Source organism: Panulirus ornatus, chromosome 34 (genome assembly GCF_036320965.1).
Source record: "Panulirus ornatus isolate Po-2019 chromosome 34, ASM3632096v1, whole genome shotgun sequence".
Taxonomy (NCBI): domain Eukaryota; kingdom Metazoa; phylum Arthropoda; class Malacostraca; order Decapoda; family Palinuridae; genus Panulirus; species Panulirus ornatus.
Window position 1 is genome coordinate 16,205,413 of NC_092257.1, and position 24,043 is coordinate 16,229,455.

The following is a 24,043-nucleotide window of genomic DNA, read 5'->3' on the forward strand; positions in this document are numbered from 1 at the left end:
CTCTCTCTCTCTCTCTCTCTCTCTCTCTCTCTCTCTCATGGATGGATGGAAGAGGGGGTGGGGTGAAGGGTCCATTTTCCCCTCCCCCCTTCCCCTTCCCTCCCTTCCCCTGGCCGGATATTTCATTTCCTGCAACAAGTCTTTATGTTTGGAGGACCAAGAATTCCACCATGCCTGGTGCCCCATCTTCTTAATTTCCGCACCGATCCTGCAGTGCTGGGGAGAGAGTATATATATATATATATATATATATATATATATATATATATATATATATATATATATATATATATATATATATATATATATATATTGCAAAGGATCACAATTTTGCGCGTGATCAAGATATTCCTATGAGTCCACGGGGAAAATGAAACACGTAAAGTTCCCAAGTGCACTTTCGTGTAATAATCACATCATCAGGGAAGACCCAATAGAGAAATATAACAGTCAGTTGATATACATCGAAGAGACGAAGCTAGGACGCCATTTGGTAAACATGTTTACTCATAGGAATATATATATATATATATATATATATATATATATATATATATATATATATATATATATATATATATATTTTTTTTTTTTTTTTTTTTTTTTTCATACTATTCGCCATTTCCCGCATTAGCGAGGTAGCGCTAAGAACAGAGGACTGGGCCTTTGAGGGAATATCCTCACCTGGCCCCCTTCTCTGTTCCTTCTTTTGGAAAAAAAAAAAAAAAAAAACGAGAGGGGAGGATTTCCAGCCCCCCGCTCCCTTCCCTTTTAGTCGCCTTCTACGACACGCAGGGAATACGTGGGAAGTATATATATATATATATATATATATATATATATATATATATATATATATATATATATATATATATATATATATATATATATATACACCCAATTGCCTCTCAGACCCTAACAAGGTAGCGTCAGGGGCGTTGGCACTATGGCCTCATTTGCATGTGTCCAGCCTCCTACTGATGGGATGAATGTTTTCATACCATGAAGCTCCCTCCCGCCGAGAGGCGTCACACACTTGGGACAGACCGTCACACACACCTGACCGTCACGCATCCCTGACCGTCACACACCCCCAGATCGTCACACACACCAGACCGTCACACATCCCTGATCGTCACACACCCTAGACCGTCACACACCCAAGACCGTCACACATCTCAGATCGTCACCCACCCTAGACCGTCACACACCCCAGATCGTCACACACTCAGACCGTCACACACCCCCAGACCGTCACACACCCCCAGACCGTCACACACACTCACACACACACACACACACACACACACACACACACACACACACACACAACACCAGACCTTCACTTTCCTTGTTTTCATTATAAGTTTATTTTCATGTTTAATGTTTGTTTGTTTTTTGTTCATGTTTTCGTCATGCCTCTCTCCCCTTGATAGCTTGACAGCCCGTCCCAGAGAACTGTCAAGCCCGGGGAAAAATAGTTTGACATATCGTTTGTTACGCTTAGTTTGTGCGTCTGTCTTTGTTCGTACGTTTGTGCGTCTGTGTTTGTTCGTACGTTTGTGCGTCTCTTAGTTTGTACGTTTGTGCGTCTGTCTTTGTTTGTACGTTTGTGCGTCTGTCTTTGTTTGTACGTTTGTGTGTCTCTTTGTTTGTACGTTTGTGCGTCTGTCTTTGTACGTTTGTGCGTCTGTCTTTGTTTGTACGTTTGTGCGTCTCTCTTTGTTTGTGCGTCGCATGCGGCCGGCCGCTGATGTGTGTTTGCCACGCAAAGCTTAACGCTTGTTTGTTGTTTGCTCCGGGGTCGCGTGTGGTTTGCTGTGACCTTGGTGGTTTGCGTCTAGTTTTGTTTGTCGTAATTCTTAGATTTTTTTAATGATTTTTTTTTTAAATCATGATCTATTTTGATGGATTTTTTTTGCATACACGAAAGTTGGGGTTTTTTTTGGGCGTTTTTTCTGCGATTTTATTTTTCCCATTTTCACAAAAATCTATTCGTTTATGTGTGTGTGTGTGTGTGTGTGTGTGTGGTCGGGGGTCTGTGCACGCACGGAGCGATCATTCACACTTGCGTGCATGGCAGATTTTCACATTCTGTCATGAACGAGGCAAAGCGAATTTTGTCTCACGTATAATAGAGTTGGGTACGACAACCATCCAATGACTGGCAGCGGGCGATATCCCACCACGGTGTCGGGTGTACGATTCATTTCAAGTCCTCTCGTCTGAGGCAATATTTTTCATATCCTTCTAAGATTAAGTATATAAGACGAAGACTTAAAAGTGCTAACGTGCTATTTGATTATGTGATAGGTTGTAGAATCCATTGTTTATTCTTCATATTTCTTAGTTTCTTTCATATGAGTTTATTTCGACCCTATGTATATATATATATTCAACCTGTCTATTATGTTTTCGGCAGTGGCAAAAAACTATATTTCCTTTTCAAGGATACATTTAGTATAACTCTTTTTAAAATCTTAGACGTTATATGAATTTTAATATTTCCAATCGAATAAGAAATATGAACCTGTCTTCTAACATTGCGTTACGGGTACAAACCTAAAGGAATTTACGAGTTGAACTTCATGTCTCGTGTCTCACTTAAAACCTCCATCCACTCAACCAATCCTTCCTCATTCGTTCCTGTAACTCATTCGTTCCTTTACCTTCAGTCGTCTCACGAGAACGTATAATAATAATAATCGACCCATCCTTTCTAACAAGCCATCCCTACCTCCCATCTATTTTAAAACCTAAAAGAATACGTCCTTTCGCACGTCGTTCGTGCAGCCGCGAAATCCGACTCTCGTATGCATGGCGATGGCGAACGGCAGTGAATGGCAAGGGAAGGTCGATCCGTATTACCAGCAGAGGATACATATTCATGCGTGACGCCACATAGCCACACTGCCTGGGTGTGTGGTGGTGAGCGAGGAGGGGGGGGTTGATGTGGGCCCCCCCTCCCCCCCCACCCCTTCCCCAACGTCTTATTGATGGAGTTGATGACTGGCTGGGCTGGGGAGGAGGGAGGGGAAATGGGGAACGTCGTGTGACAGTGTGTGTCCTGCGACAGCCACGCATTGGTGTGTGTGTGTGTGTGTGTGTGTGTGTGTGTGTGTGTGTGTGTGTGTGTGTTTGGGAAGGGGTAGGGAGGGTGGTGGTGTTGGCTGGGGCTCGAGGACAACCTCAAGTGCCTTCCATCGATTCTTGGGAAAAGCCATAACTCGAGGCAATACAAGCCATGCAGGCAGAGGGCTGGACGCGACCTGATCCCTTATCCCGTGTATCGGAGGCAATTGGATTCCATCTTGAGCTTCGGGTATGAGATCGGATTCTCCTTTGTGTATGAGATATCGTATCGGGTCCTATCCTCCGAGAAGAGATGAGGAGGAGGAGGGAGGGGAGTTGGATTCCATCAAAGGCTTGGGGTTTTGGAGGTCTGAGACAGCTCTCTCTCTCTCTCTCTCTCTCTCTCTCTCTCTCTCTCTCTCTCTCTCTCTCTCTCTCTCTCTCTCTCTCTCTCTCTCGTGGCACGGGGAGGGGATCAGATACCCCTCGGTGAAGGCGTTGTTATTAAATCTTTGACGCAGTTTATGGGATCGGATCCTATCGTGCGTCCCGGGGTATTGGGGGAGGGGGGGGCATGAAGGATAAGAGATGTGGTCCTGGTACAGGCTTCTGCTGAAGAGGATTTGATCCTGTCTGTGCCACAAGGGGGGAAGAGGGTAAAGAGGATCTGATCCTTTCTGTGCCACAAAGGGGGGAGAGGGTAAAGAGGATTTGATCCTGTCTGTGCCACGAGGGGGGGGGAGAGTAAAGAGGATTTGATCCTGTCTGTGCCACGAGGGGGGGGGGAGAGGATGAAGAGGATCAGATCCTGTCTGTGCCACAAGGGGGGATAGGGTGAAGAGAATTTGATCATGTCTGTGCCACGAGGGAGGGGGAGAGGATGAAGAGGATCTGATCCTGTCTGTGCCACAAAGGGGGATAGGATGAAGAGGATTTGATCCTGTCTGTGCCACAAAGAGAGGAGGGAGAGGATGAAGAAGATCTGATGCCATCTGTGCCACAAGGTGGAGTGCGGGGGGAGAGAGGTGAATGGTTTCATTTTCCTGGACCAGTTGGCTGTGCAACATCAAGGATCACAGACACGTATTCAAGGTCAATGGTTCGATGTTTTCGTAGATCACGAATACAGATTCGCTTTTGTTTTCACGCATGATGATAGTGTTCGTAACGTCTATGGCGCCTATACTGATTGTAACACAGAATCTATATCCTTGATATATAGTCTTGAACATCACACACACACACACACACACACACACACACACACACACACACACACACACACCTCAGACGTGGTACTGTACCGGATGTACCGTTACTATCCGGATGACTCCCTTAATATCCGGATAAGACGCCCATAACCGACCCTCTGTGTCCGCTGCTCAGCTCGACGGTGGAGGAAAAAATATCTAACTAGAAGGAAAAGAAAAAAAAAAGATATATATATATATATATATATATATATATATATATATATATATATATATATATATATATAATATATATATATATATATATATATATATATATATATATATATATATATATATATAGTTTTCGATCTTATCCGTACGTACCAGAGGGTTGAAAATTGGAATTTTTCATGAGGTTTCATACATCTCTCTCTCTCTCTCTCTCTCTCTCTCTCTCTCTCTCTCTCTCTCTCTCTCTCTCTCTCTCTCTCTCTCTCTCTCTCTCTCTCTCTCTCTCTCTCTCTCCCCGTAGTGACCCCCAGAGTGCCAACTGGGCACTCAGCCGTGCCCTCAAAGCTGCCCCGAGTGCAGGGCCATCTCTGTAAGGGCCCGCGAGTGGCCTCTCAGCCACAAGAACCTCGAAGTCTGTCCTTCTCCTCCTCCTTCAGGCAGTTCCTCCTCCTCCTCCTTCTGCTCCTCCTTCAGGCAGTTCCTCCTCCTCCTCCTTCTGCTCCTCCTTCAGGCAGTTCCTCAAGGGGAAAATCCTGTGCGCCAGAGAGGAGAGGCACATGGCACCGGCCCTGAATACGACCTGTAATGATGATAAGGGGTCGAGGGTCGTTGACCTAAGAAAGGCATTGTTAAGGACGTGAATAAGACTCTGAACGCTGTCAAATGTCCGGATTGTGGGGTGAAGAGAGTGCTATGTGTGTGTGTGTGTGTGTGTGTGTGTGTGTGTGTATTATATATATATATATATATATATATATATATATATATATATATATATATATATATATATATATATATATATATATATATATATATATATATATATATATATATGTTCTATGTGTACAAGTGTTTGTGTAGACATTAAATCTCTCTCTCTCTCTCTCTCTCTCTCTCTCTCCATCATCATAAGTCTTATCGGAGGAAATTAAAGAGAACTTTCCCTCCCTCCTCCCTCCTTCGACGGTTCGTAAATCAGCGTCGCAAACAGGGTAGAGGCGGGTTTACGTCTCTCTCTCTCGTCACTTAATAAAAGTCTGAAAAGTTCAGTTGCTGAAGTTCTTCAGTGGAGAGTTTCAGTTGCTGAAGTCCTTGCTTCCTTAACTGTTGCTTGGGGGGGGATAGGATTCTCAGCCTTACTTGCGTCCTACGATTTGCACACACAGTATGCCAACCACCATCACCACAGGTGATGAGGATGAGAGAGAGAGAGAGAGAGAGAGAGAGAGAGAGAGAGAGAGAGAGAGAGAGAGAGACGTCGCCTACATGGTTTCAGAGGTCATTTAAAAAGAGAGAGAGAGAGAGAGAGAGAGAGAGAGAAAATAAGGTCGTATTGTTCTAACTCAGCCATTGTGATTGTCAATAGAACTACGGGGGCAGGAGATGGTCTCTCTCTCTCTCTCTCTCTCTCTCTCTCTCTCTCTCTCTCTCTCTCTCTCTCTCTCTCTCTCTCTCTCTCTCTCTCTCTCTCTCCTCCCTACAACGCCAGCTTGTTCGATGCCGGTCCCCGGATGTTGTCGTAACATAAAAATCGTAAAGAGTTGAGTTGACGCAATTTCCCCTGTGACGTAAGGTAAATAGAGAGAGAGAACGGGGGGGGAGGGGGGGATGAGTGGTGGTTCCCCTCTTTTTAATCTTCGTGTCGTCATTCACATTCAGATCATAAGTTAACAACTGGCGTGTTTAGTCTATCATTTGTCTTTTAACTTATTTTGGTCAGGTTTACGTATGTGTGGTGTGTGTGTGTGTGTGTGTGTGTGTGTGTGTGTGTGTGTGCGTGTCGGTGTGTGTGTGTGTGTGTGTGTATAGATACATCATTTCTCTCGTGATGATAATAATATCTCCTTTATCAACATAAATGTTGAACTATCAATTTCATGCTTTTTAAAAAAAGAAAAAAAAGTTTCCAACTAATTTCCTGTCTTTGTTGCCAGTCTTTTGTGTGTATACATTTTTTTTTGTATCAACATTTTACCTAGTGACTTTAAAATTCATTTCATTTGTTAAATGTTTGTTTTATGCCATGTTTTTAATGAAACCCTTCGGTATTTTTTTTCAGTCTGTGGCGTATATATATATATATATATATATATATATATATATATATATATATATATATATATACCGAAGAACATATACATTTATATATGTATACCTATATATATTTTTGTTCATATTCAGAGAAATTTTCAAAATGCTTCTTTTCTTATTTCTTCTCAATCTTTCAGCTTCCTTTTTTTGAACAGTTAATAGACAAATTAAAGGCAGGTTAGTCCAGTTTGATGTATTTTTTCTTGTTTTGTGAATAGAAAGCTTTGGGCATTTATCCCGCTGTGATTCATTAGGGTTCATTCTACATTCAAATTACGTTCTTTACGCGCCATTACCGTGGCCCAGAGTACCGGCTCTTCTTGCCTCTAAACTCCCTCCCTTTTCTGGCTGTTCTTACCTCTGACCTACCTCCCTTCCCTGGCTGTTCCTACCTTCGACCTCCTCTCTGTCATGGCTATTCCTGCCTCTAAACGACCACCCTCCGAGGCTGTTTCTGTCAGTAACTCGTCTCCCTCCTTTATCATTCTCTCTATCTTTCGTTCTGAATTATTCCCACCAAATAACGTACTTTTCCACGATGATATTTTCCCTTTATCGATTCGCCGTTTCACTCACCAAACACAGTTATGGTTCTGTCAGACCAGAGTGCATAATTTCTCCACGCCATGAGCCGGATCCAGCTTACATACACTCTTACATAAGCCGGAGTTATATATTAAGTCTCGTGTTTGAGTGTAATTTGCACGCATGTCCTCGACATGTGGCGTTGCTGCACTGTTCTACCTTCCTATATATTTACTGGTGTTTTGTAGAATATTTCCTTTTTTTATGCGAGCAAATAAAATAAAAGAAGACTGATGAGAATATTTATGTGTGTGTGTGTGTGTGGGTGTGGGTGTGTGTGTGGGTGTGTGTGTGTGGGTGTGTGTGTGTGGGTGTGTGTGTGTGTGTGTGTGATTAACTTGGGCATAGATTGTGCCATACACAACAGGTATGTTATCAACGAGAAATCATATCTAACTGTCTATCTGTCTATCTATCCATATATGTAACTAGATAGACAGAAGATAAATAGATAGATAGATAGATCAAGCTCATTTGAAATCCATTAAGTCTGTATAGATAATTAGTAAGGGGGAATAAACATGCGAAAATCATATACGCCGATGTAAATAGGATACCAAATGCATGCCCTTTGAATACAGGGATCCCCTCCTCTATTGTCCCTCGCCAGCTAGTGTGTCTGCCATATTAACTCCCGAGAAAAGTTGCATGTGGCCTCGGACCAAGGCCGGCGTGCAGATCTGTACGGAGGAATGGAAATTTCCATAAGAGGACGAGTGGAAGGGAGGGAGGGAGGGAGGAGGATTTGGGGTGTATATGTGTGAGCCAGAGTTGAGGCGAGGTGAAGCAGACGACCAGGATGGAGTCTGAGGGGACGAGATGATGAATCGCCAGAGATTCGAACAGCATAGGGTGGGGTAGGAGGGTGGTGGGAAAGAAGGAGTGAGAATAGAATGAACGTGAGATAAGAAGAAAAAGATCGAAGTGGAATGAAAGAAGTGGGTTTAAAGTGGTCACAAACATGAGGTCGTTGGTCATTGGTTTCAAGAAATTGGTTTCACTCGTCCCCCCCCCCCCCCAAAAAAAAAAAGGTTTCAAGATGGTTTTTAAATGAACGGTGACTCCTAAAAGTTTAAAGAAAATGAAGTCTCAGCTTTTTCTCTTTTTTTTTTCTTTTTTTTTTGATAGATTTAAGGTAGATGTATGTGAGAGAGACACAAAAGTCTGATAAGGTCTGGGACTTTATTTACCACGTGTATGCCAATTTTAAGACTGCTTCTGCTTGTAGTGTGCGTTCTAATCTTTGAAATGGTGTGGGGAGGGAGTGAGAGGGGGACTTCTGTGTCTCAAAGCAGGCGTTCTAATTCTCATGGTGTGGGAACCTTGACCTCTCCTCCTCCAGCACATCAGAGTTCGAAGTCTTGGATTGGGAATATATATTTTCTCAGATTGGAGATCTGGAAAATCTAAGACTGGCTACTCAGCTCCTTGAAGTCAGACACGGAGGATTTGGAAATGGGGGATGATGGGAGGGAAGGAAGGGGTTAGAATGTCCTCTCCCCAAACAGGGTTTCAAGTTTATTGAGGGAAGAAAAGTGGCTGAACTTCTTGGAATTTGGTTCCGTGGCTGTTTGAATCAACTTTCCTTAGTGCTATTTCATCTGAGAATTTAGTCTCTCTCTCTCTCTCTCTCTCTCTCTCTCTCTCTCTCTCTCTCTCTCTCTCTCTCTCTCTCTCTCTCTCGCTCTCTCTAAGCAAATGGATCATCGTAGCTTAGAAGTAGAATTTTGATTCTGACGACACCAAGACTTACCTACAGACCTTTGATTTTGACATGTCATATTGAATTAGATGAATGGGTCGTCTGATGCCTTTTAATGAATGATGAATTTCAGTTCGTGGCTGATATGATGTATATGAAAGCGATACACATTTCTGTGGTTGAAATGTACACTTGATCACTATACCCAGTGAATTGATTAACTACAAGTAGATACAGCCCTTGTGGTTATTAGTATATAACACTAAGAGCGAAGGGTTATACGTCTGCACTACAATCAGTAGCTGGGAAAGGAGGGACCCCTTCGGTGTGGGGAAATTCTACGACAAGAGATTGTACCCTGAAGATGACGTATTCATTCCCGGCGTCGCCAAAACCACGGTATTCACCCCGAAGAAACTCCCGTCTAGAAAGCCTTGAGTCCACGACGAGCGACGATTTCCCTTGGGAACCACTTCTGCCCCGTGAGCAAAAGGCATGAGGAGTGAGGCATTAATACCACCCCAGCTGATAGAACGAGTCTTCCGAGAGTTAAGCCCAGGGACAAGAGCCGCTGGGGGTCTGGAGCGCTCTGATTCTTGTTCGCCGTCACTTGTGAACGCCAGATACATATATATATATATATATATATATATATATATATATATATATATATATATATATATATATATATCTCACGTGATAGAGTTCCTGACTCTATTGACTTTCTAGATGTGTTTAGAGAGAGAGTCTTTTCCATTACGTAAGTGAACTCGGAGCAAAAACCCGTGATTAGATAAGTGACAAGTGTTCAACTGAACACTTACCGACTTACACTTACGCCTCGAGTGGCAAGTTACACGCGCAAGATCGCACTTTACGTTAGTGAAGTGTCTACTGGCGAGTACCAGAATCGCACTTAAGTATATGGATAAATGATACGACCGGCAAGCGCCCTCTCTCTCTCTCTCTCTCTCTCTCTCTCTCTCTCTCTCTCTCTCTCTCTCTCTCTCTCTCTCTCTCTCTCTCTCTCTCTCTCTCTCTCTCTCTCTCTCTCTCTCTCTCTCATGGCTGGAAGAGAGAGAGAGAGAGGCCAGCCACCACACCACCTTCCACATTGATGCTATGCGCCAGTGGAGGTCTACTACAGTAGTATGACCTTGCCAGTGTGTCGTGTCGTGTCTATGATCGCCGTGATCCACTGCATATTGATATCGTGTCACACACACACACACACACACGCACACACACACACACACACACCAATGCCGGCAAGAAGTGAAGCCACAGCAGCAGTAGCGATGCGTATCATATCAGTAAATGGTATTGTGTGTGTGTCTCTGTGTGTGTTGGGGGGGAAAGAAAAATCAATCTTTGACAACCCCCCCCCCCCTCCCACCCCAGCTGTAATAGTGTAAGGCCAAAGGTCACAGAGATAATCGAGGGTGTGGAGAGAGAAAGAGAGAGAGAGAGAGAGAGAGAGAGAGAGAGAGAGAGAGAGAGAGAGAGAGAGAGGGTGTGTAGTGATGATTGCGCCTCACAGTGGAAATGAGGTGTGGTGTAGTTATGATGAGCGCTGGGAAAACTTAGTCAAGCTAAGTTCAGGGAGGGCAGTTCAACAAGCTAAGTCAGCCTACGGCCGTGCTCGAGCCTGACTTAAATGCACTATGAAAACAGGATGTAGTGAAGATAAGGACGCTGTGGTGGTGAGGGATAGTGATGATGTCGGATAGTGAAGATGATGGTCCAGTGATGATAGTGGTAGTGTGGTGTATGTGGTGTGTGTGTGTGGAAGATATATGAGTATGATGAAGGTGAGGTTTGTGGTAAATGGAAGGATGTTGTGATGACGATGGTGTCGTGAATATGAGGAATGCTGAAGATAAAGGTAGATAAGAGTGTAGTGAAGATGGCCTCTTTTTTTTTCCTAACCTACGAAATGATACAAGGGATTTCGAGAAGGCTGAAGTTGATAATAATGATGATTATGATAATGATAATAGTTATAATGATTAGTAATGATAATAATGATAATAATAATAATAATAATAATAATAATGATAATAATAATGATGATGATAATGATAATAATAAGTATGATGATGATGATGATGATAATAATAGTAATAATGATAATAGTAATAATAATGATAATGATAATGATAATATGATTATTGTTATTATTATTATTATACTATTAGTATTAATAGTAGTACTATCATTAATATCATTATTATTATTATCATCATTATTATCATTATTATTATTACTATTATTATTATTATTATTATCATCATTATCATCATTATCATCATCATCATTAGTATCATACCGTCTGTGTGTACAGTACACGACACAATTAGATATTTTCAATAACATTTTTCACTTAGCATTGTTCTTTGTTCACAGGTGTACCTGATGTTTCATTGCCATTCGTCGAACAGGTTAATAAAGGTGAACATTTTTTTTCTGTGCTCCGTGTAGCGCGTCTGTTTTGACACGGTTATGAAAGGGATGGGAAAAATGATAGCCAGTGAAATGGTGGCGGAATTTGAAGGTTTTCAGTCGAGTTTTATGAGAGAGAGAGAGAGAGAGAGAGAGAGAGAGAGAGAGAGAGAGAGAGAGAGAATAGAAGAGAAGATAGTTAGAGATAGATAGATCGATAGAAAGGTAGGTAGATAGATAGATAGATGAGAGAGAGAGAGTGAGAGAGAGAGAGAGAGAGAGAGAGAGAGAGAGAGAGAGAGAGAGAGAGAGAGAGATATCCGCCAATCAATATCTTTTTCTGTTTGTGTTGGCAGCTCTGACGACAGACACTTCCCAAGCAACACTTGTGATCTATTGATTACCAGGAGAAGCCTGACTGAGGCTTCCTAACTCTCTCTCTCTCTCTCTCTCTCTCTCTCTCTCTCTCTCTCTCTGAGTTTGTCCTGTCGTATGTTAGATTGTTAGGAAGGGGGCGGGGGCTAGGGGAAATACTATATATATATATATATATATTCCTGTGAGTCCACGGGGGAAATGAAACACGAAAAGTTCCCAAGTGCACTTTCGTGTAATAATCACATCGTCAGGGGAGACACAAGAGAGAAATATAGCAGTCAGTTGATATACATCGAAGAGACGAAGCTAGGACGCCATTTGGTAAACATGTGATATATATATATATATATATATATATATATATATATATATATATATATATATATATATATATTCCTTGATGTTGTAGCATTGACTTCCCCCTAACTCGCTTGGGAAACAGAACCAGGAAGATTTTCTTAAAAGCACACAGAGAAAAAGTGGAATTTGAAATACTATTCTTGTTAGGCCAACATTTAGTGGCTACAGAAACACTCGCCACAAGTCTGTGTCACCTTATACTGTGTAAGATAAGGCACCTTATACCCCGTAAGGTACGTCACCTTATACCAACGCTGGGAATATATGGTACAGGTTACCTTATGCAACACATAAAGGTCATAATAAGTTACCTTATACCAAGACATGAAGGCAGTGTAAGTCACCTTATACCAACACAGGAAGCCAATATATGTCACCTTTTACCAACACAGGAAGCCAATATATAAGTCACCTTATACCAATGCATGGAAGCCAGTATATAAGTCACCTTATACCAACACAAGAGGCCAATATATAAGTTATCTCAGATTATCACAAAAATCAATTACTTTCCTTCCTCATTTCCATGTTCTCCACCCACACACACACACGGGACATGAGGAAAGCCTCCCTTATTAATCATGAGGGGGAGTAATGAGGCCATCCATGAGAATAATAGATGGAAATTGATCATTACTCGTAGTGTTTTTTCCCTCCCTCTTCGAGACTGGTAGCACTGGTTGGATCAGGGGATTGGTAACACCGCTTCCTCGTAAGAGGTTGGTATCACTGTGTTAGGTTTTGGTCGTGTTGGTAGGTCCTTGTCAGTACTCCCGGGTTAAGTAAACTGACACGGGTGTACTTACTTACTTACTTAACGTATAAGTAGCTCCCAAGTACTTACTAAGTATTAGGAACTTAAGCTGACACAGCTTATCTGGATGGAAACATTGGCACCCGCGCTCTCTTTCAGTCGAGGAGATTGGCAACGCTGGGTCATTTAGAGAGATTAATATTCACAGTTTGTTAATGAAAGTCTTAATGAGTCGGATTATCTTCTATACCAGGGACACGGGGGGAGAGAGAGAGAGAGAGAGAGAGAGAGAGAGAGAGAGAGAGGGGGGGGTGGGGAGGAGGGAGAGAGAGAGAGAGAGAGAGAGAGAGAGAGAGAGAGAGAGAGAGAGAGAGAGAGAGAGAGAGAGGAGACCCCCAAGCGTAATTATCATTGTAAGGTTGGTGGTGGGGGTGTGTGTGTGGTGTGTGGGGTGGGGAACAGAGTGGGGGAGACAAGGACAAGAGAGACCATAGACACTCTGTCTCTCTACAGTTGTTTTTGTGATAGATTCTCTTTTAACGTGAGAGACAGCCGGTCGTCAGACGAACGAGAGATAGCCATAGAGTGTAGGATAGTATGAAAGACAGTAGAGGAGGAAGAGGAGGAGTAGATGAAGACAGTAGAGGAGGAAGAGGAGGAGTAGATGAAGACAGTAGAGGAGGAAGAGGAGGAGTAGATGAAGACAGTAGAGTAAGAAGAGGAGGAGTAGATAAAGACAGATGAATGAAGCAGTAAGAAACTAGAAAATGATAAAAACTATTGCAGACAGAGAGTTTAACATGAAACTAGTTTAGGATACGAATTCGTCATGTTATTCACAGGGGGTTTTAACACGAAGTTCTAATAGTGTTTTTTTTTTAACTAATTTTAACAAATAGGTTGTAATGGTATTCGCCCTGTTTCCATAAGTAAATGTTGAATTGGTATTTAACCAATTTTAAGAAGATACTCGTTATGTGTTCAAGACTCGTCGTACCGTTTTCATTATGGGTCTTACTGTCGTGCTCAAGGGTCGTACCGTCGTGTTCAAGGGTCGCACCATCGTGCTCAAGGGTCTTACCGTCGTGCTCAAGGACCGTACCATCGTGCTCAAGGGTCGTACCGTCGTGCTCAAAGACCGTACCGTCGCGGTCAAGGGTCGTACCGTCGTGCTCAATGATCGTACCGTCGTGCTCAAGGGTCGTACCGTCGTGCTCAATGATCGTACCGTCGTGTCTGAAGGGCCGTCCACCATCTTGCTGTAGAGATGGATTACGAAGCCAGGTCCGTCATCTGTGTGGAGTAATGCCACGGTGTCGCACCGTGTCCGGAAACCTTTGAGAAAAAACGCCAACATGTCTCGTCTCTCACTGAAGGAAGCTGAGACACTTCTCTCTCTCTCTCTCTCTCTCTCTCTCTCTCTCTCTCTCTCTCTCTCTCTCTCTCTCTCTCTCTCTCTCTCTCTCTCTCTCTCTCTCTCTCTCTCTCTCTCTCTGTTTACGTTATAGGGTTGGAAGTATGAGACGAGCCCCATCACCCCCCCTCCCCACCCCCCCAGAAACCCTCCCCTGACCCCAACCCCACAATATTCATCGTTGTGGTCGACCCCCCCCCATCATCCCCTGGTGATGGGGGGGCGCGGGCGCTTTTGCCCAGATGAATTGCTGAAATCGATGAGATTTCAGGACCCCCAGAGTTGAACGGCTTTGCGTCGGCCCTCATCGGGGGTTGGAGAGAGAGAGAGAGAGAGAGAGAGAGAGAGAGAGAGAGAGAGAGAGAGAGAGAGAGAGAGTGGGGGGAGCAGAGTAGGGTGCATTATCCGGGATGAGGAGGGAGCCTTTGAAGAGACAAGGACGGGGAATTAGATCTGATGAGAGAGAGAGAGAGAGAGAGAGAGAGAGAGAGAGAGAGAGAGAGAGAGAGAGAGAGAGAGAGAGAGAGAGAGAGAGAGAGAGATCTGTAATCTTAGGAGATACAAAACCTCATTGAAAACAGGCAAGACCATTCAGTTCGTGTGTAAGCCAGCATATTAAACCCTTGGTATTGGGGTTAACACCAGAATTAGACGTAGGGTGGGTGGGTGCGTTCCGTAGCGACCAGGTTTGGGGGGAGGGAATGGCGTCTGGTCGTTGTCAGAACACTCATCCAAGCTCAGACTTTTCTCCCAAAAGACCTTCGAGATCTCTCACCGTTAGTGTTATAATGATTATGATTGGTGGGTTCTTCTGTACCCCTTGTTGTGATTGGTTGTATCTTTTTGCGTATTCTGTGGTCGTTTCTGTCTTCCTTCAGTGCTTGGTAGTTCGTTGGGAAGTGATTGGCTAGTATATCAACTAACTATTACATTTCTCTCTTGTGTCTCCCCTCATGATGTGATTATTACACGAAAATGCACTTGGGAACTTACCGTGTTTCATTTCCCTATGGACTCCTTGGATATATATATATATATATATATATATATATATATATATATATATATATATATATATATATATATATATATATATATATATTGCTTCCAAGGTTTGGGCCTTCCATCAAACTTGTCTCGGACCCCTAACTCTTTAACCCTAACTTGCCTCCAACTTTGTACTTCTGACAGACGTTCAGACGCTCGGGAAACTTGGCCAACTTATCTGAACTTTCGATTACTTTCTTTCACCTAACGTTTTACCCCTCGAGTGTGGACCAGTGTATTTTTTTATATTCTCAACATCAATTTACTGAAGAGTTAGGGCATATCTATATTATATATATATATATATATATATATATATATATATATATATATATATATATGGAGGAAGGGGGAAGGTCGAGAACGAGATGTAACGATGGTGAGAATTGGGCTTTTGGTCACAGGGACCAAGACATTCATGAGGGTGAGAGGCGTGCATAGGAAAGAAAGCTTTGAATGAATGTGGCATATGAGGGGCAACGTGCTGTTAATAGGCCAAACCAAGGCACGTGAAATGTCTATGGAAAGCTATGAGACAGTCTATGAGGGTTAGCTATGGACGGTGTATTTTGGTTTCCATGTTTCATGTATGACAGCTAGAGAATAGATGTATGCAGAGGAGGCCATTATTCGTTTGTTCCTGACTCTACCCCCACCATATCGGAGACGCGCACCTATAGCAAGTGAAGACTATAAAACCATGTATCACATGGGTTTCGCTCTATCATGGCAATATTCTCTGGTAAGAATTTCCATTTCTTTAACTCAATTTCAGGCATTTCATTCCCAGACTTAAACATTTTTTGTGTTTTTCCAAACGCGTGGCTGAACGTTCCCATTTTGGTTGCTGGGATCTTTATTCGCTCTGCCAGAATAATCGCTTTTAGACCCCCAGGTCGCTTTTAGTTAGCTGGGTTTTTTAGACGCTGGGATTATCTTTTCATACTTCAGGCTCTCACTGCTTATACAACACTGGGTCAGTACTGTCATATTCTTTCGTATCTTTTAGTAGACTGAAGCCAGTGTTTAGAATTTTATTTCTCGATTTCTTTATGTATCAATTATATCATCTGCATCTTATTGTTATCATCGCGTAGTGAAGAAGGGGATCTGGCCTCGCATAACTTGGATATAGGCTAATGTGAGACACCTGGAGTCACGCTATCGACTCCTGACTCTGTAATGCCTAAGACTGTGACGTAACATACGTCCGTGCTCCAACCACCGGCTCGAAAATCAGGAAAACCTCAAAACGGGAAAATTATCATCAAATGTATATCATTAATGAATATTGTATGATGAAGAAAAGAGTATAGATATTATTTCTAACAAATATATGGTAAAGTAAATAATTTGCTTCTATATATTGACCAATGATGAATTGACTGTTTCTGAACACCGAGTCGAAAATGCTGCTAAACTGGGGAAATGATAACAACATGTGGATGACTTAATAGTCACTTTCCAGTAAGTTACAATGTCGTCTTCGCCCTAAACGTCTCGCACGTAGAGTATCCACCATCAAGAGAATCCAGGTGCAGATCAAGAATACGATTTTTTCTCCTCGTAATTTGATGTGAAACTCGCTAGTGTTGTTACTTGCCATGAATATACGTCTCTCTCTCTCTCTCTCTCTCTCTCTCTCTCTCTCTCTCTCTCTCTCTCTCTCTCTCTCTCTCTCTCTCTCTCTCTCTCTCTCTGTGTGTGTGTGTGTGTGTGTGTGTGTGTAAGAGTGTATTGTTCTCTTTTTTGTTTCTGTCCGTCTCTCTCTGTTTCTCTCGTTTATTTACTTTCTCTCCCCTTCGGTTTATTTTCTTTTATTCTCTCTCCCCTTACCCAGTTCATTACCGTATAAAACCCCTCATGTCTGACGCCCTTTTTTTCATTCTCATTCTTCGTTCGTATGTCAGTATTGACGATCATCTCTGCTGGTCAGCTGTCAACCCACGCTATATATTTGGAAGATCAGCTGATTTCTGTTTACATCACCTGAAATCAATCATTTTGACGTGAGAAACAGATAGGATTCTCGACCATAATGCAAGAAGTATTCTTCATCATTTTTGTGTCTAAAGCCCAGATTACATACGACGGAAGTAGAGCAAGTAAAGATGACTTTGAAAGTTGATTTTGATATAGATGCTCTCTTTGTAGCACGGTCTCCCCTGACGATCAATAGTGTCTGGCAGGGAAATTCCTGAAGGAGCGGAGGGAAAAAATCCAATTATGTGAAGAAAGTTTCCCTGGCTTTAGAAATTCTTTGTTTGGAGCTAAGGCAGACGAGGAGAGAGAGAGAGAGAGAGAGAGAGAGAGAGAGAGAGAGAGAGAGAGAGAGAGAGAGAGAGAGAGAGAGATTAACTCATTTTTCAAAGCAAACGCGGGAGACAGCGACAAAGCAAAATATAAAAATAAAAAAATATATATATATATATATATATATATATATATATATATATATATATATATATATATATATATATATCAACCACGTCCATTACAACGAAGGCAAGCGGCACATCAGTGCACTTTGAGACATACGCCATCATTTCACAGTGGGACAGAAGGTGGCAGAAGAAACGAAACAGCCCACTGAGTCAAGTCAAGTGGCCATAATGTGCATAAAAAAATAAAGTCTACACGTTCACTATAACAAAAAAAATATATATGGAAAATAAAGATTAATTCACTGCTTAATGAAACTCCATTTACGTTTGTGGTGAAAGTTTTAGTTTCGCTTTTCCCAAAAGAGTATAAGGCTGAAACATGCTTCAAAACCTCCCCTGAGAATCGCTCTTAATCCCGCCGTTTCCCCCAAAAAAATAGTAAAGTAAATCTAATACACGTTCAATGCATTTCAAAAAGCCACTCGAAAGACATCTTGGTCGAGAAGAAAAATGCCTGAAGTGTGGGTTCTCCCCGCCCAGCCCTTGTTATCATAACTATTAGTGTTTGGAAAAATTACTTTCCATTATTCCTTTATCAGAATTTGTTCGCCTTTCCTACCTGAGCGAGACTGAGTGAGGAAAAGACCTCCAAGCCTTCGAAGAAATCTCTTCGTTTGGCTCCTTGAAGCGATGATTTCCACCTCCCTCTCCCCTTGCTCCTACCTTACACAACACTAAGGACATATGTGGGTAGTATTCCGTCTCTCCTATCTCCAATTATACCTTCCCCATATTGTTATCTAAAAATATTCTCTCTCAATCATTCCCTCCCTGTCTGACATCTTTCTTATCCCTCGTTCAATCTCTCCTGCTCTTTTATCTCCCCTTCCTTTACACCATCTCTTGCAATATTCCATCTCTATGTTTACCTCCGCAGCCCCCGGCTAGCGCTCGAGCCTCCCCCGGCTCCTCGCGACATGTAAACAAACAGATCCTTACTTGGCCGCGACATATTGAAGACATAAAATAAACGCGGTGTCGGAGGAAGTTTATTGGGAAAAATATATCACTACGAGTTCCCAGGAATATTGGTGAAGAGTTTACAATGTAATTTGAGTACTTGTGTACTCTGTACGTAACGTATGCTGGGGGGTGTTGAGCGCGGCCGGTACAATATACAAAGAGTAGATAGAACGTTGTTGGCAAGGCTTTTTCAGAAGGGATTGGACTGGTTTCTGAGTTTAGTGATATTGATTTTGCAGGAGTATCGGGTATCGTATCTTTAGGGAATCTTTGAAGCAAGATTCGTTCTGGTTCCCTTTGTGTTCTGCCTCTCTCTCTCTCTCTCTCTCTCTCTCTCTCTCTCTCTCTCTCTCTCTCTCTCTCTCTCTCTCTCTCTCTCTCTCTCTCTCTCTCGTTTTTTGCTTTGTTTTCTACTGGTCTGTCTGTCTGTCTGTCTGAAAACACTAAAACCATGATCATTCTAGTCTTCGTTATTACGCTCTTCCTACTGATCATATACAAAATGGGAACAACAAAAAAAGGAAAACGAGTTAAGAAATTCAGGGCAAGAAACAACCGCCACAGTTGTTATTATTTTCCCGCGACAATCGAGGACTTATTACCACTTACGTACTTTTTCTCAGAGCAAACTTAGCGTTGTTAGCAGTGGTCATACATATTTATGAAGTAAATAGGGAGTTTTACACTAATCATTATTCACTGTTACGAAGATTATATATATGTATATATATATATATATATATATATATATATATATATATATATATATATATATATATATATATATATATATATATGAAAATTTGTGAAACCAGCAATAATCGTCTTTGAATTTCTAATTGGAAATAACTGAGCGAGCATTCAGGCCAATGGAAAGGTACGGTATTGAGATTCAATCTCCCTGTGGTTTTTTGGCCCTCCCACCGAAGGTCATTTGAGCGAAGTCAGTTAATTACCTGTGCTAATTACCAGCGGAGATCAGTTTTACTGATGGGGGGGTTGTGTGTGTCTGTGATCATCAGGCACAGTGTGATACCGCTTTGGTAGACATGATCTGTCTGGTCTAAGATCCTTCGCGTAGAAGCTGGACGTAGTGAAATTACTATTTGTGATCACTACTTGCGTGTTATGGGGTGGGAGTTTTACACTCGAGTTGCCCCCCCCCCCCTTCCCCCACAGTCCCTTAAACCTTGTATATATGTACCTTACCTCTAATCATATGTAAGTAAACACACACACACACACACACACACACACACACACACACACACACACACACACACGCCAGCTTATGCCTGGTATACAGTTATCGACCAGTGCAAAATAAGGTCAAAGATATTTTGGTGCCCGTGTGAACTATAACTTTTACCGTTGTTTATCATGGTTTATCACCGTGCCGTCTACCCGTACCCTTTCCCCACCCACATAATTCATCAGCCTCTCTCTCTCTCTCTCTCTCTCTCTCTCTCTCTCTCTCTCTCTCTCTCTCTCTCTCTCTCTCTCTCTCTCTCCGCCCACACAGCAGTTTCCTCCCTTCCCTCCCTCCCTCCCTCCCTCCCTCCCACCTTTCCCCATGCCGTCTCTCCCACTGCCTGCTTGGCTGCCAGTATTTCTCTCTCTCTCTCTCTCTCTCTCTCTCTCTCTCTCTCTCTCTCTCTCTCTCTCTCTCTCTCTCTCTCTCTCTCTCTCTCTCTCTCTCTCTCTCTCTCTTCCCGGCCCTTTGGCATCTCTCCAACTGGACGAGACCAGAAGTCCGACCCGTCGTGATTCCAACACATCCCCACCAAAGAGGGGGGAGTGGGTGGGGCCTCCTCCTCCTCCACCACCACCACCATCTCCACCACCTCCACCAACTACACCACCACCATCATCAGCCTCTTCGCAAGGGAATGTAAATAAAATTCAGTGCTCAAATATCACGAAAGTTTTCGTTTATCTCAAACCACAGCTGTTGGGGGGGGGGGGCTTGTGGGAGGGGGAGTGTGTGGTCGACACTCGCCGCTGCATATACACACCACAGCTTGCGGGGGGGAGGGGGGATGAGGGGACGTTAGGCACACGTTGCGACACGCCACAGCTGCTGGAATGGTCGACACACATTGACGAAACACGACAGTTCATGACGTCCACCTGGCCTCGACCTGGCCTCGACCTGGCCTCGATCTCGCACCTGTCACACTACCCAGGGGGATGACGTCTGCTCTCCCTTCCCCCTCCCCATCCAATACCCTCCCCTCCTTAACCCATTTCTCTCATGCCATCTGCTGTCTCCTCTCCCTTTCCCTTCTTTCCTCCTTAACCCATTTCTCTCATGCCATCTGCTGTCTCCTCACCCTCCCCCTTCTTTCCTCCTTAACCCATTTCTCTCATGCCATCTGCTGTCTCCTCTCCCTCCTCCTCCTTCAACCGCATCGTCACCTCTCTTCCCCGTACTCCTAAAGGACCTAAATGACCCATAGAAGAGGCGAAACTTGCCTCGCAACGGAGGGTGGAGGGGAGGAGGCATCAACACGACTTGATCTGGAGAGGGAATGGCTGTGTTGACCCTTGGAAACAGAGGGCTTCAGGACGGGACATGATCAACGATGCCCGTGTGACAAAAACCGGGACGACCATTAAAGGGCACATTTACCTTTTTTTTATGTATGTGTTGTTGTTGTTGTTGGGGCCCGTGGCTGCCAGCCACAGGCCAAGGATGAAAGAGAAGAGAGGGAGAGATGATCATGATGATGATGATGATGATGATGGTGTTGCAGAAGTTGCTCAGGGAGAGGATTCAGTCGAGGGAGAGTAGGGAGACTTGATATATAGAAGCAGAAGGATTCACATACTTGGTCTCGAAGATGAGAGAGAAGGGTGACGAGGATGTATAAGAGAACGAAGGAAGGACAGAAGGAATACAAAGAAAGGGAGACAATGATTGAGGACCAAGAGAAGAAAGGATAGACAGAGTAAAACTGGAGACAGATAAGAACAGTTATGGGGCAAAACAAGAGAAAACCCAACTCCTGACCAACTCGAAGTCGTAAATGTCCCTACTTATCGTAACTACAGGATATCAAGGAATGGTCTGCCTCACTCCTTCCTTCCCTCTGCCCTTCACTTCCACCCATCTCCCTTCCTCCCCTCCGTCCCACAATCCCCCTCTTCCCTCACTCCTGTATTCCTCTCCCAACTCAAGCTGTGTCATTTTTTTCCCCACAGAGAAATTCCTGGAAACACTGCACGTCTTATTCACCTCGCTAATTACCCCCTGTAAAGTGTCGAACCAGCGTTCTTTTGTATTCCCCATTGTTGTTCTGTCCTCCGTCTTGTGGGCAAAGGCATGACAGTCGGTACAGGAAAGATTTACAGGCTGCAGACCTTGTGGAATTGCAGGGAGGAATTGCAGGTTGTAAAGTGAGGAAATGCAGGTCACTGCTGAGAAACTTGGGTCATGAATTTGGCTTCGTGTGTTAAAAGTGAGGAATTGGAGGCCATAGGGCTTGGAGCAGCTAGGAGCCTTAGAATAAGGGGCTGCTGATGCTAAAGTCAGCTAAGAGCCTTATAACGAAGGGGCTGCTGACAATAGAGTCAGTTAAGAGCCTTGGAACAAAGAGTCTCTAACAATGGAGTCATCTAGGAGCCTTAGAGCGAAGGGGCTGCTAACAACAGAGTCAGCTAGGAGCCTTAGAACGAAGCTCTAATGATGGTAGAGTCAGCTAGAAGCTTTTAGAACGAAGGACTGCTCATAACAGAGTCAGCTTGTGGGAGGGAGGTGTCTGAGATCGAAGAACGTTTGATGACAGTGTCAGCTTAGGGGGTGTCAGAGCAAGGATTCAGGCATGACTTAAGCAAGCAACGCAGAGGATATCGAGTTAGCTTTATTGAGAAATGTTATATTCAGGGGGGGTTCGATACCAGGGAACCTTGGTATCGAACGAGAGGTTTGGGATTCGCAGAGTATGGCTGCACCCCGGAAAACGATAGGGTCGTAAGCCGAAGATGAGGGAGGGAGAGAGGGAGAGGGGAGTCACAGAGCAAGACAGAATGGATCGTAAAGAGGTTGGGACGCAAGGGACCCAAGTGGAATGATGAAACATTACGTGGATTCATGAGGTTGTTAAGCCAAGACTTCACGAATCAGACCACCAGTGATATGATCTGGGAACCTTTAAGCGAAGGACGTTTGACGACTTGTTGCCCCCGTGGCGAGGAATACATGGCAGGGTCGAATACATAACCTTTTGGCTCATTCGTTGAAGAAATTCCTCACGATCTCAAAATGGCTACGAAACGCGGGATTTACTCTCTTTTTTCTTTTTTGAAGCATTGGATCTCCGTCAGGGAAACTGTCATTGCAGATGTTTATAGCTCCCTACCACCGCTGCCGTAAAGGATTTATGGGGAAGTAGGAAAGAACGTATTGGTTAATGGATACACTTAAAGGTATCCCATGCTCTTGTAGTGAGACTTTTGATACTTCCACAGCAGATGGATGCTGTGTAGATGTTGAATCTCTGAAGGAGTTTCGAAGTCGATAAGTATAGATTCGTGAGTCACAGTTCAGTGTTTACCTAATAGGATTCCAAACAGCTGAACACATTTCGTGTTCTTCATAATCCATGAGGCCAGCCACGTCTCTCTGAGAGAACATTTGAACACGGGCGTTCTACACTGGGGTAGTTTCTTATGAACACAGACGTTCTTCACTGGAGTAAGAATGACATGTGAACCCACACGATAATAGGGGAATAAAGACGAAAGTCTATGGAACTTAGACGTCAAAATAGTACACGTCTTGGCGACATACCGTAGATGACGATGACAGAAAAGGGTTCGACCCTTGAACACGACGGTATATGACCCTTGAACACGACGGTATATGACCCTTGAACACGACGGTATATGACCCTTGAACACGACGGTATATGAACCTTGAACACGACGGTATATGACTCTTGAGCACGACGGTACGACCCTTGAGCACGGCAGTATACGATCCCTGAGCATAGCGGCACGACTTTTACAAACACAGTAGTATGACTTCTAGCACGGCTGTTCGACCCTTTTATACACGAGCGGTACGACCCTTTTTTTTGAACACGACACTACAAGCTTATGAAGTACGATGGTATAATCCTCTTAAGCAGGAGGGTGTGACCTTTGACCCTTGATAGCTTGACCTTCGACCAGGACGGTGCGACCTTTGACCCTTGATGGCATGACCTTCGACCTGAGTCATTAAAAACACAACATTGTGTTCCATTGTGTTTCTCACTAACTCTTCTCTAACACAGAATCCAAGACTGGTTATGTGCTGGTCTTCTGTTACCCATCACATCTGCTAACACATTCTGTGCCAAACCCTTCTCGTGACAGAGAACA

The 24,043-nt window shown here is 43.4% G+C and overlaps 1 protein-coding gene across 1 annotated transcript in view; it reads left to right on the forward strand.

Moving 5' to 3' along the window:
* Nucleotides 1–24,043, forward strand: part of LOC139759936 (uncharacterized protein CG3556-like) — a 185,587-nt gene that overhangs the window by 141,530 nt on the left and 20,014 nt on the right.